At 38.8% G+C, this 14123-nt stretch overlaps 1 non-coding gene across 1 annotated transcript; it reads left to right on the forward strand.

The window, feature by feature from the left end:
- The first annotated feature begins 4333 nt into the window (after positions 1–4333).
- On the forward strand, positions 4334–4441 carry LOC130983709 (small nucleolar RNA R71). The gene has a single exon (XR_009087687.1). It is a non-coding gene; the product is annotated as a small nucleolar RNA R71 (small nucleolar RNA).
- The last annotated feature ends 9682 nt before the right edge of the window (positions 4442–14123 follow it).

Raw genomic sequence — 14123 nt, forward strand, 5'->3', positions numbered from 1 at the left:
CGAATAAAGTATGGACTATTATATATTTCTGGAAAGCTCTAGATGTCTACTTTCCAAAGCAATTAAAAGCGCGCCATTTGGAGTTCTGTAGCTCCAGAAAATCCACTTCGAGTGCAGGAAGGTCAGAATCTAACAGCATCAGCAGTCCTTTGTCACCCTCTGAATCAGATTTTTGCTCAGGTCCCTCAATTTTAGCCAGAAAATACCCAAAATCACAGAAAAACACACAAACTCATAGTAAAGTCCAGAAATATGAATTTTGCATAAAAACTAATAAAAACATCCCAAAAAGTAGTTAGATCCTACTAAAAACTACCTAAAAACAATGCCAAAAAAGCATATAAATTATCCGCTCATCACAACACCAAACTGAAATTGTTGCTTGTCCCCAAGCAACTGAAAATAAAATAGGATAAAAAGAAGAGAATATACAATGAATCCCACAGTATCAATGAAACTTAGTCCTAATTTGATGAGCGGGGGCTTGTAGCTTTTTGCTTCTGAAAAGTTTTGGCATCTCACTTTATCCTTTGAAATTCAGAATGATTGGCATCTATAGGAACTTAGAATTTTAGATAGTGTTATTGATTCTCCTAGTTCAGTATGTTGATTCTTGAACACAGCTACTTTATGAGTCTTGGCCGTGGCCCTAAGCACTTTGTTTTCCAGTATTACCATCGGATACATAAATGACACAGAGACATAACTGGGTGAACCTTTTCAGATTGTGACTCAGCTTTGCTAAAGTTCCCAGTTAGAGGTGTCCAGAGCTCTTAAGCACACTCTTTTTGCTTTGGATCATGACTTTAACCACTTAGTCTCAAGTTTTTCACTTGGACCTGCATGCCACAAGCACATGGTTAGGGACAGCTTAATTTAGCCGCTTAGGCCTGGATTTTATTCCTTTAGGCCCTCCTATCCATTAATGCTCAAAGCCTTGGATCCTTTTTACCCTTGCCTCTTGGTTTAAAGGGCTATTGGCTTTTTCTGCTTGCTTTTTCTTTTTCTTTTTCGCCATTTTTTTTCGCTCTCTTTTTTTTTTCGCTACTCTCTTTTTTTTTCTTCACTGCTTTTTCTTGCTTTAAGAACAAATTTCATGATTTTTTAGATTATCAATAATATTTCTCTTTGTTCATCATTCTTTCAAGAGCCAACAACTTTAACATTCATAAACAACAAGATAAAAAATATGCAATGTTCAAGCATTCGTTCAGAAAACAAAAAGTATTGCCACCACATCAAGATAATTAAACTAGTTTCAAGATAAAATTTGAAATCCAAGTACTTCTTGTTCTTTTGTAATTAAGAACATTTTTCATTTAAGAGAGGTGAATGATTCATGGAGTTATTCATAGCTTTAAGACATAGACACTAGACACTAATGATCATGTAGTGAAGACACAAGCATAGATAGAACATACAGCATAAAGATCAAAAACAGAAAAATAAATAGATAAGGAGATTAAGGAATAAGTCCACCTTAGTGAGGGTGGCGTCTTCCTCCTCTTGAAGAACCAATGGTGCTCTTGAGCTCCTCTATGTTTCTTCCTTGCCTTTGTTGCTCCTCCCTCATAGCTCTTTGATCTTCTCTATTCTCATGGAGAATGATGGAGTGCTCTTGGTGTCCACCCTTAATTGGTCCATGTTGTAACTAAAGCTTTCCAAAGAAGTGTTGAGTTGCTCCTAATAGTTGTGTGGAGGAAATTTCATCCCTTGAGTCATCTTAGGGATTTCTTGATGAGGGACTTCCTCATGTTCTTGTTGAGTGCCATGGATAGGCTCTCTTGTTTGCTCCATCCTCTTTATAGTGATGGGCTTGCTTGGCCACAACTTCATAGAAGTGGTCTTGATGGACCTTTGAGATGAATTTCTCTATTTCCCATGACTCAGAGGTGGAGGCAGTTGCCTTCCCTTTCCTCTTTCTAGAGGTTTCTCCAGCCTTAGGTGCCATAAATGGTTATGGAAAAACAAAAAAGCAATGATTTTACCACACCAAACTTAAAATATTTGCTTGTCCTCGAGCAAAAGAAGAAGAAAAGATGTAGAAAAAGAAGAAAATGGAGGAGATGAAGGGTGTATAGGGTTCGGCCAAGATGGGAAGAAGGTGTTTGTGATGTGTGAAAATGAACGGGTGAAGGGGGGTATTTATAGGGAGAGATATGGAGGTGTTTGGTGAAGGGTATTTGGGGAAGAGTATTGTAGAAAGGTGTGAAGAGGAGAGAGAGTGAGTTGAGGTTGGTGGGGATCTTGTGGGGTCCACAGATTCTGAAGGGTCAAGGAATTCTTCATCCCTGCTCCAATTGGGCGTTCAACACGCCTTAGAGTACAATTCTGGCATTTAAACGCCAGACTGCTGCCCTGTTCTGCCGTTTAAACGCCAGCTTTCCTTCCTGTTCTGGCGTCTAAACGCCAGTCTGGTGCCCTATTCTGGCATTTAAACGCCCAGGAAGGACTTACTGGCGTTTAAACGCCAGTAAGTCCTTCCTCCAGGGTGTGCTATTTTTAATGCTGTTTTGGAATTTTTTCTTTATTCTTGTAATTGTCTTTATAACTTCACATGATCATCAACCTAAAAGAAAACAAAATAATATAGATAAAATTAAACTAAAATTGGGTTGCCTCCCAATAAGCGCTTCTTTAATGTCAATAGCTTGATAGTGAGCTCTCATGGAGTTTCATAGATGTTCAGAGTATGGTTGAGATCTCTCAACACCAAACTTAGAGTTTGGCTGTGGCCTCCTAACACCAAACTTAAAGTTTGAATGTGGGAGCTCTGTTTGACTCTATATTAGGAGAAGCTCTTCATGCTTACCCTCCATGGTTACAGATGAAGAACCTTGAGTCTTTACTACAAGGCATTCTTCATTCACATGACGGATCAACTCTCCTCTGTCAACATCAATCACAGCTCTTGCTGTGGCTAGGAAGGGTCTTCCAAGGATGATGGATTTATCCTCATACCTCCTAGTGTCTAGGATTATGAAATCAGCAGGGAAATAAAGGCCTTCAACCTTTACTAGCCCGTCCTCTACTAGTCCATAAGCCTCTTTCATAGTTTATCTGTCATTTCCAATGAAAATTTGGCAGCCTGTACCTCATAGATTCCCAGTTTCTCCAGTACAGAGAGTGGCATCATGTTTATCCCTGACCCCAGGTCACACAGAGCTTTTTCAAAGGTCATGGTGCTTTTGGTACATGATATTAAGAATTTACCAGGATCCTATTTCTTTTGAGGTAAATTTTGCTAAACTAATGTATTCACTTCATTGGTGAGCAAGGGAGGTTCACCTTCCCAAGTCTCATTACCAAATAATTTGGCATTCAGCTTCATGAATGCTCCTAAATATTGGGCAACTTGCCCTTCAATGATGTCTTCATCCTCTTCAGAAGATGAATAATCATCAGAGCTCATGAATGGTAAAAAGAAGTCTATTGTAATCTCTATGGTCTCTGTATGAGCCTCAGATTCCTTTGGTTCCTCATTAGGGTACTCCTTACTGAATGGTGGACGTTCCTTGAGGTCTTCCTCATTGGAGTTTTCATCCTCCTCCTCCTTCAAGGTTTCGGCCATTTTGATTACATCAATGGCCTTGCACTCTCCTTTGGGATTCTCTTCTGTATTGCTTGGGAGAGTGCTAGGAGGAGTTTCAGTAACCCTTTTACTCAGCTGGCCTACTTGTGCCTCCAAATTTCTAATGGAGGATCTTGTTTCAGTCATGAAACTAAGAGTGGCCTTAGATAGATTAGAGACTGTGTTTGCTAAGCTAGAAGGATTCTGCTCAGAATGCTCTGTCTATTGTTGAGATGATGACGGGAAAGGTTTGCTATTGCTAAACCTGTTTCTTCCACCATTGTTATTATTGAAGCCTTGCTTCTGTTGATCCTTCCATGAAAAATTTGGATGATTTTTCCATGAAGGATTATAGGTGCTGCCAAAGGCTTCACCCATGTAATTCACCTCTGCCATTGCAGGGTTCTTAGGATCATAAGCTTCTTCATCAGAAGATGCTTCTTTAATACTGTTGGATGTGTTTTGCAATCCATTCAGACTTTGAGAGATCATATTGACTTGTTGGGTCAATATTTTGTTCTGAGCCAGTATGGCATTCAGAGCATCGATTTCAAGAACTCATCTCTTTTGAGGCGTCCCATTATTCACGGGATTCCTTTCAGAGATATACATGAACTGGTTACTTGCAACCATTTCAATAAGTTCCTGAGCTTCTGCAGTCATTTTCTTTAGGTGAATGGATCCACCTGCAGAGTGGTCTAGTGACATCTTGGAAAATTCAGACAGACCATCATAGAATATATCTAATGTGGTCCATTCTGAAAGCATGTCAGAAGGACACTTTTTGGTTAGTTGCTTGTATCTTTCCCAAGCTTCATAGAGGGATTCACCATCTTTTTGTCTGAAGGTCTGAACATCCACTCTAAGCTTGCTCAGCTTTTGAGGAGAAAAGAACTTGGCTAAGAAAGCCGTGACCAGCTTATCCCAAGAGTCCAGGCTATCTCTAGGTTGTGAGTCCAACCATGCTCTAGCTCTGTCTCTTACAGCAAAAGGGAAAAGCATAAGCTTGTAGACTTCAGGATCAACTCCATTGGTCTTAACAGTATCACAGATCTACAAGAACTCAGTTAAGAACTGATAAGGGTCTTTTGATGGAAGTCCATGAAACTTGCAGTTCTGTTGTAGTAGAGAAACTAATTGAGGTTTTAGCTCAAAATTGTTTACTCCTATGGCAGGGATTGAGATGCTTCTTCCATAGAAGTTTGAAGTTGGTGTAGTGAAATCACCAAGCATCTTCCTTGCATTGTTGTTTGGTTCGGCCATAATTGTTTCTTTTGTTGTTTCCTTTTCGAAAATTTTAGTGAGGTCCTCTTCAGAGTTTTTTCAGGTTCAGGATCAGCTTCAAAAAATATGCCTTTATCTTTGTTCCTACTCATATGAGAGAGAAGAAAACAAAGAAAATATGGAATTCTCTATGTCACAGTATAGAGATTCCTTGAGGTGTTAGAGGAAAATAAGAATAGAAGAAGGAGGTAAGAATTCGAACACACAAGAGAGATGGAGTTCGAATTGACAATAGAGGAGGAATGTTAGTGTTAAAATAGAAAAAGATGAGAGGGGGAAAATTTTCGAAAACTAATTTTTTTTAAAATGAATTAGTTAGTTGAAAAAGATTTGAAAATAAATTTTGAAAAGATAAGAAGTTAGAAAAAATTTTGAAAAAGATACGATTTGAAAAAGATATGTTTGAAAAGATATGATTGAAATTTATTTTGAAAAAGATTTGAAAAGGAAATTAAAAAGATTTGATTTTTTTTGAAAAAGATATGTTTGAAAAGATATGATTTTAAAAAAAAGATATGATTGAAAATATTTGATTTGAAAAAGATTTGATTTTGAAAAATTATGAAGATTTGAAAAAGATTTGATTTGAAAACAAGATTCCTCTCCTTGTGTCATCTTGGCGTTAAACGCCCAGGAGCTGCATGTTTTGGGCGTTTAACGCCCAATTGCTGCATGATTTGGGTGTTTAAATGCCCAGCCAGGTACCCTGGCTGGCATTTAAATGCCAGCTTTCCTTCTTCACTTGGCGTTTTGAACGCCCAACTTTTTCTCTGTAATTTCTCTGCTTTATGTTCTTGGATCTTCATTTTGCTATATCCTTTATTCAAGAAGATATATTTTCAATTTTGAAAAACAACAAAATGAGACAAAACATATAATTCTTGGATTAAAACACAAGATATATGCAAGAACATTATGAATGTCAAGATGAACACCAAGAACAATCTCGAAGATCAAGATGAACATCAAGAACTCAGTTTTCTTAATGAAAGAAAACATGGAGGATACCAAACTTAGAACTTTCTCATGTTTGGGCCATATGAATGCACGAATGCATATCTAGAATATCATGCAGTGCAAATCAATAAATCATGAAGATCAAACAAGGCAATTCATCAAGAACTACTTAAAGATCATCAAGAACAGAATGCATGTGTTTCGAAAATTGCAAGATAATTAAAATCATGCAATTAACACTAAACTTAACATTTGGCACTAGATTCCTACAAGAATCATGAAATATTTTTGGGTTTTTAAGATTTTATGAAATTTTTTTTGGTTTTTTCGAAAATTATCATTAGAAAAATGAAAAAGAAGAAAAATTTTTGAAAGATTTTTGAAAATTTTTTGAAAACAAAATAAAGGAAAATTACCTAATCTGAGCAACAAGATGAACCGTCAGTTGTCCAAACTTGAACAATCCTCGGCAACGGCGCCAAAAACTTGGTGCACGAAATTGTGATCATCAACAATGGCACCAATAGACTTGGTGCTCTCAAACGTGAATCACACTTTGTCACAACTCTGCACAACTAACCAGCAAGTGCACTGGGTCGTCCAAGTAATACCTTACGTGAGTAAGGGTCGATCCCACGGAGATTGTCTCTATGGTCACCTTGTAAATCTCAGTCAGGCGGATTCAAATGGGTTATGGAGTTTTCATAATTAAAAGATAAATAAACAGAAAATAAAGATAGAGATACTTATGTAAATCATTAGTGGGAATTTCAGACAAGTGTATGGAGATGCTTCATCCCTCTTGAATCTCTGCTTTCCTACTACCTTTATCCAATCCTTCATACTCCTTTCCATGGCAAGCTGTATGTTGGGTTTCACCGGCGTCAATGGCTACCTCCCGTCCTCTCAGTAAAAAAGGTCCTCTACGGTTTCCCGCATGGCTAATCAGCTGTTGGTTCTCGATCACATAGGAATAGGATTTACTATCCTTTTGCGTCTATCACTACGCTCTACAATCGCAAGTTTGAAGCTCGTCACAGTCATCCCATCTCAGATCTTACTCAGAATACCACAGACAAGATTTAGACTTTCTGGATCTTAGGAATGGCCGCCAATAATTCTAGCTTATACCACAAAGACTCTGATCTCACGGAATGGAAGGCTCGGTTGTCAGGCGAGGCAACCATGCATCGTGGACCAGGAATCCGAGAGATACAAGCTCAATCTTAAGTAGAACGGAAGTGGTTGTCAGGCACGCGTTCATAGGTGAGAATGTTGATGAGTGTCACGGATAATCACATTCATCATGTTGAAGTGCGAGTGAGTATCTTAGAACAAGAATAAGCTTGACTTGAATAGAAGAACAATAGTAATTGCATTAATACTCGAGGAACAGCAGAGCTCCATACCTTAATCTATGGTGTGTAGAAACTCCACCGTTGAAAATACATAAGAACAAGATCCAGGCATGGCCATGAGGCCAGCCTCTCAAAACGTGATCAAGAGATGAAAAGGTGATCAAAAGATGAAAATACAATAGTAAGAGGTCCTATTTATAATGAAACTAGCTACTAGGGTTTACAAAAATAGGTGAATGATGCAGAAATCCACTTCCGGGCCCACTTGGTGTGTGCTTGGGCTGAGCATTAACTCCACGAATAGGCATTTAACTCCAACCTTTTTGCCAGTTCTGGCTTTTTGACTTCAAAATAGGGCAGAGAAGGGGCGTTTGAACACTAGTTTGCATCGTCAAAACTCGAATAAAGTATAAACTATTATATATTGCTGGAAATCTCTGGATGTCTACTTTCTAACGCAATTAAGAGCGCGCCATTTGGAGTTTTGTAGCTCCAGAAAATCCACTTCGAGTGCAGGGAGGTCAAAATCCAACAACATCAGCAGTCCTTTGTTAGCCTCTGAATCTGATTTTTGCTCAGGTTCCTCAATTTCAGCCAGAATATACCTGAAATCACAGAAAAATACACAAACTCATAGTAAAGTCCAGAAATATAAATTTTGCATAAAAACTAATAAAAACATCCCAAAAAGTAGCTAGATCCTACTAAAAACTACCTAAAAACAATGCCAAAAAGCGTATAAATTATCCGCTCATCTATAAACAACTCTCATCTACCAACGGGCCTTCCTTGTTTTTTCTCCTATATCATTGATATCGACACAATTATGGAAATAACGCCATATTCAGGAAGATTATCACATGTTTGTTGAACTATTCAGTTATAAAAATCTGTGATTCTCAAAGGTATATAAACGTGCCACTTCAATTTAATAAACTTTACTGATAAGCAATAAAATCAGTTTACACATTTTCATCACAAATTATTTCTCAAGCATCACACACTGATGAGCGGTAATTTCTACAATTTTTGGCATTGTTTTTAGGTAGTTTTTAGTAGAATCTAGCTACTTTTTAGTATATTTTTATTAGTTTTTAAGTAAAATTCACATTTCTGGACTTTACTATATGTTTGTGTATTTTTCTGTGAATTTCGATATTTTCTGGCTGAAATTGAGGGACCTGAGCAAAAATCTGATTCAGAGGCTGAAAAAGGACTGCAAATGCTGTTGGATTCTGACCTCCCTGCACTCGAAATAGATTGTTTTAGAGCTACAGGAGCCCAAATGGTGTGGCCTCAATTGCGTTGGAAAGTAGACATCCTGGGCTTACCAGCAATATATAATAGTCCATACTTTGTCCGAGTTTTGATGACACAAACTGGCAATCAAACACCAATTTCCTGCCCTATTCTGGCGTTAAACGCCAGAAACAGGATAAAAGCTGGAGTTAAACGCCCAAACTAGCATAAAAGCTGGCATTTAACTCCAAGAAAAGTCTCTACATGTGAAAGCTTCAATGCTCAGCCCAAGCACATACCAAGTGGGCCCGAAAGTGGATTTTTGCATCATTTACTTATTTCTATAACCCTCGTAACTAGTTTAGTATTAATAGGACTCTTTATTATTGTACTCATATCTTTGGATGTTTAGTCCTTAGACCTAGGTCTTGGTTATTCTGGTTCCCCCTCTGGGGCCGAAACCAATGAACACCATTATCACTTATGTATTTTCAACGATGGAGTTTCTACACACCATAGATTAAGGTGTGGAGCTCTGCTGTTCCTCGAGTATTAATGCAAAGTATTATTGTTCTTCTATTCAATTCAAGCTTATTCTTATTCTAAGATATTCATTCGCACACAAGAACATGATGAATGTGATGATCAAGTGACACTTATCACCATTCTCACTTATGAATGCGTGCCTGACAAACACTTCCGTTCTACATGAAAACAAGCTTGAATGCATATCTCTTGGATCTCTAATCAATGATGCACATCATTTCCCCTCTGACAATGGGGCATCTGAATCTGAGATTAAAATCTTCGTGGTATAGGCTAGAATTAATTGGTAGCATTCCTAAGATTTAGAAATTCTAAACCTTGTCTGTTGTATTCTGAGTAGGATCTGGGAAGGGATGACTGTGACGAGCTTCAAACTCGCGACTGTTAGACGCAGTGAGAGTACGCATAAGGATCATTGGATCTTATTCCGACACGATCGAGAATTGACAGTTGATTAGCCATGCGGTAGCTGTGCTTGGTATTTTTCATCCGAGATGAGAAATCCGACAGTTGATTAGCCGTATGATGAGCGGATAATTTATACGCTTTTTGGCATTGTTTTTAGATAGTTTTTAGTATGTTTTAATTAGTTTTTAGTATATTTTTATTAGTTTTTAAGAAAAATTCACTTTTCTAGAATTTACTATGTGTTTTTCTGTTTTTCTGTGATTTCAGATATTTTGTAGCTGAAATTGAGGGACCTGAGCAAAAATCTGATTCAGAAGCTGACAAAGGACTGCTGATGTTGTTGGATTCTAACCTTCCTGTACTAGAAATGGAATTTTTAGAGCTACAGAAGTGCAAATGGTGCACTCTCAATTGCTTTAGAAAGTAGACATCCAGGGCTTTCCAGCAATATATAATAATCCATACTTTGCTCGAGTTTAGACGACGTAAATGGTTGTTTAACGCTAGCTTTCTGCCCTATTCTGGCGTTAAACGCCAGAAACAAGTTGCAAAGCAAAGTTAAACGCCAGAAACAAGTTACAAACTGGCGTTCAACTCCAAGAAAGACCTCTACACGTGAAATTTTCAATGCTCAGCCCAAGTACACACCAAGTGGGCCCGGAAGTGGATTTCTGCATCATTTACTTAATTCTGTAACCCTAGTAACTAGTTTAGTATAAATAGAACTTTTTACTATTGTACTCGGGGTCTTTTTCCCTATTTTCAAATTCATATGCCATTTAGTGAGGCTGGCCATTCGGCCATGCCTGGGCCTTGTTCTTATGTATTTTCAACGTTGGAGTTTCTACACACCATAGATTAAGGGTGTGGAGCTCTGCTGTTCCTCGAGTATTAATGCAAAGTACTACTATTTTCTATTCAATTCATGCTTATTCTTATTCTATGATATTCACTTGCACTTCAACCTGATGAATGTGATGATACGTGACACTCATCACCATTATAGCTTATGAACGCGTGCCTGACAAACACTTTCGTTCTGCCTGCAAAAGCTAGAGTGTGTATCTCTTGGATTTCTGGTTCATGATGCATGGTTGACTCTCCTGACAACAGAGCCTTCCATTCTGTGAGATCAGAGTCTTCGTGGTATAAGCTAGAATCAATTGGCAGCATTCTCGAGATCTGGAAAGTCTAAACCTTGTCTGTGGTATTCCGAGTAGGATCTGGGATAGGATAATTGTGACGAGCTTCAAACTCGCAATTGTAGGGCGTGGTGACAGACGCAAAAGGATAGTAAATCCTATTCCTACATGATCGAGAACCAACAGCTGATTAGCCATGCGGGAAACCATAGAGGACCATTGATAAACCATTATTTTATGATTTATATTGTGTTTAATTGAGTTGTTTTATCAAGTATTCACCCGCTTATTCATATTATTTGCATGTATTTATAATTCCTTCTCAAAATTATTCTAAGATTGAAAACTTGCTTCCTAAAGATCTTTTAATTGTATATTCTTATTCTCCTTTATACCATTCAATGTCGTGATTTGTGTGTTAAGTGTTTCAGGCTTAGAGAATAGAGAGGAAGCTTGCAAAAATGGAAGGAACACAAGAAATTGAGGAGATGACCAGCGAGAAGTGACGCAATGGAAAAATTCACAGCGACGCAAACGCGTGCCTCACGCGAACGCGTGGATTGAAAGCTACACGAGTGACGTGAATGCGTGGACGACGCGCACGCGTGGCACAGAAAACGCTGAGTGACGCGAATGCGTGGACAACGCGGTCGCGTGACGTGCGCGATCTGCAGAATTACAGATGTCGCTGGCGTAGATTCTGGGCTGCATTTTAACCCAGTTTTCGGCCCAGAAACGCAGATTAGAGCCAGGGAACATGCAGAGACAAAAGATAACATTCATTCTGCATAATTTTAGTTTTTTGGAGATCTGATTTTACGCCTCCTCTAGGTTTTCTTCCTTACACTCATAATTTAGGATTTGAAGATTTTGGCTTTGGTTTTGGAGAAGAGTCTACCTCTGGAACTGGTCATTCTTGTTTGTTTACCTACTTTTCATTTAGTCTTCCATATTCTTAATTTGTCCAGAGTTGACATTGGATTATTTTTAGAGTTCATTAATACAAGACTATTTTTATTTTTAATTGATTCCTTTGATTATTGTGTATCATGTCTCTTTTTATTTTCCCTCTTAATTTTGTGAAATATACATTAATGATAATGGAGTAGTTCCCCAATTTGATTGGGAGTTGATTAAAAGGAGAACCTTGAGTTGGTATACTCAAGAGTTCAATTGTAATTGGTTCGTTGTTAGTTGGCTTGTTAGTCACTAACTCTAATCCTTCCCAAGGGAGAGGATTGGAACTTGGAGAGGATTGGAACTTGTGAATAGAAGTTGACTTTTAACTTGACTTTCCCTCATTTGTTGAGGGTTAACTAAGTGGAAACAACTACTAATTATTAATTGATCTTGAGAAAATTCCAACAAGGATAGAACTTCCGATTAATCTTTTCCCGGTCAAGATTTTTATTTAAATTACATAAATTCTCTGATTTAATTTCCTGTTTATCAAACTCAAAACCATTTTGGAAAACCTCTGATTAATAAAATAGCACATCTCTCTGCAACTCGTTGGGAGACGACCTGGGATTCATACCCCCAGTATTTTATTTCTAAAATTTGTAACAACTCTTTTCTAAATTGACAAGTGGATTTTTGCTGGTTAAGAGCTGTACTTGCAACGCCAATTTTCTTAATAATTCTTAATCAGCTAATTTCTGCCACGTTAATTTTTGGCGCCGTTGCTGGGGAGTTGCAATAGAGTGCCAAATTATTGATTAGAATTTATTTATTTGCATTTTTCTTTTTATTTTGCTACTATGAGCTGCATGTTTCTTTCATTGAATGACGCGTTCATTTCCTGATCCAATCTTGCCAGTATTTGATCCTGAGATTGAAAGAACTATTTCATGCATAAGGCAAGCTCGGCGTCGGTTAGTCCTCTCCGAGGATGAATTTGAAACGTCACTTAAGGAAGAAACAAGCTTCCTTTCTACTGATTTAGTTGATTTACGTGCAGATAACATGGCAACACCTAGGAGAATTACTATCCAGGAAGCTGGAGCCCCAGATTTCACACTGCAGCTGTATTAGGCGTGTCATCCAGCGGTGGCTGTAGATTTTGAAATAAAGACTGCAATACTCAACTTGATGCCCAAGTTTCATGGCTTACTTGCTCAAGAGCCTATCAAGCACCTTAGAGATTTCCAAACAGCTTGTTCTACTGTTAAGCGTGATGGTGCTGATGAAACTTCTATTCTGTTAAAAGCCTTCCCATTCTCTCTTGAGGGAAAGGCAATAGAGTGGTACTACACTCAACCCGGAGCAACTGTTTCCAACTGGGATACGCTTAGAAGAGAGTTTTTGGAAAAATTCTTTCCAGCTGAAGTCACTGATAAACTGAGGAAAGACATTTCCAAGATTGTTCAGGTCAAATCCGAGACTCTCTATGAATATTGGGAGCGCTTCAACAATCTTCTAGAAGCATGTCCCGACCATATGATTGACAAGATAGTGTTACTCGGCAACTTCACACAGGGCATGAAGTCCCAAGATAAGACCACATTGGAAGGTGCTAGCAATGGGTCTATGAAAAAGTACAAGACCACTGATGAGGCATGGCAATTGGTCAGCGACTTAGCTGAATCTACTAGGAATCACAGGAAAAAACAAGGCCAGTCAAAAACTGTTGCAGAGGTATCCTCTATCAAGGAGACTGCTGCTCTGTCTCAGAGCATATGTGAAATGACCAACTTACTAAAGCAGATGCAGTTGAATCAACAACAGGTTCAACAAGCTCAACCTCCCCCACCACAACAAGGCCAACAGTTGGTTCCACAAAGAGTATGCGGGATCTGTACTGATTATAGTCATTAGACTAATGAATGTCCGTAGCTCTAACAGGAAGACAACACTGTGGCAGCCACTCATAACTTCTATGACCACCCCAATCAAGGATACAATCAGGGTGGTAGCTACAACCGCGGGTGGCAGGACAATTCCGACCAAGGTTGGAGAGATAATTCTAACCAGGGTTGGAGGGACAATCATAACAGAGGAGGCAGAGATAACAATTGAAACCAAAGGTGGAATAACAATAACAACTTCAGGCAGCAAAATCAAAATCAGGCCTACAGAGCACCTCATCTAAGGCAGCCTCAAGCATCTCAGCAAGCCCCTTAGATCACTCATTCTAATTCCTCATCACATGATGAGATACTCCGCTCTCTTGCACAAGGGCAGCAGGACATGCATACACAGCTGAACTCCACTTTAAATGGTCTGACTGCAACTTTACAAGCTCTCATCTCTCGGTTAGATTCACCATCTAACTCCGCCAATCAACCTTCAAGCTCCAGTGGACTTCCCTCTCAACCCTTACCTAATCCCAAGGGTGGCATTAATGCCATTACTCTGAGGTCCAGAACCACATTGCAGGAGAGGAACCAAGAGGAACCAAGTCCGCTAGAACACACCCCAGCTGATGACATGGTTGAGGTAGAGGATGTTGAAGTAGAAGATGAAGCACACGACATGGCTGAAGTAGAAGTAGCCCAACCAAGGAATGTAGAACCCCAGCAGGCTGAAGCCATAAGAGAAGCCACTCCTATACCATTTCCACACCTTGCTAAGAAAGCCAGAAAGCAGATGGAACTTGATCCCAAAATGGTAGAAATC

Source organism: Arachis stenosperma, chromosome 5 (genome assembly GCF_014773155.1).
Source record: "Arachis stenosperma cultivar V10309 chromosome 5, arast.V10309.gnm1.PFL2, whole genome shotgun sequence".
In the NCBI taxonomy this organism is placed as follows: domain Eukaryota; kingdom Viridiplantae; phylum Streptophyta; class Magnoliopsida; order Fabales; family Fabaceae; genus Arachis; species Arachis stenosperma.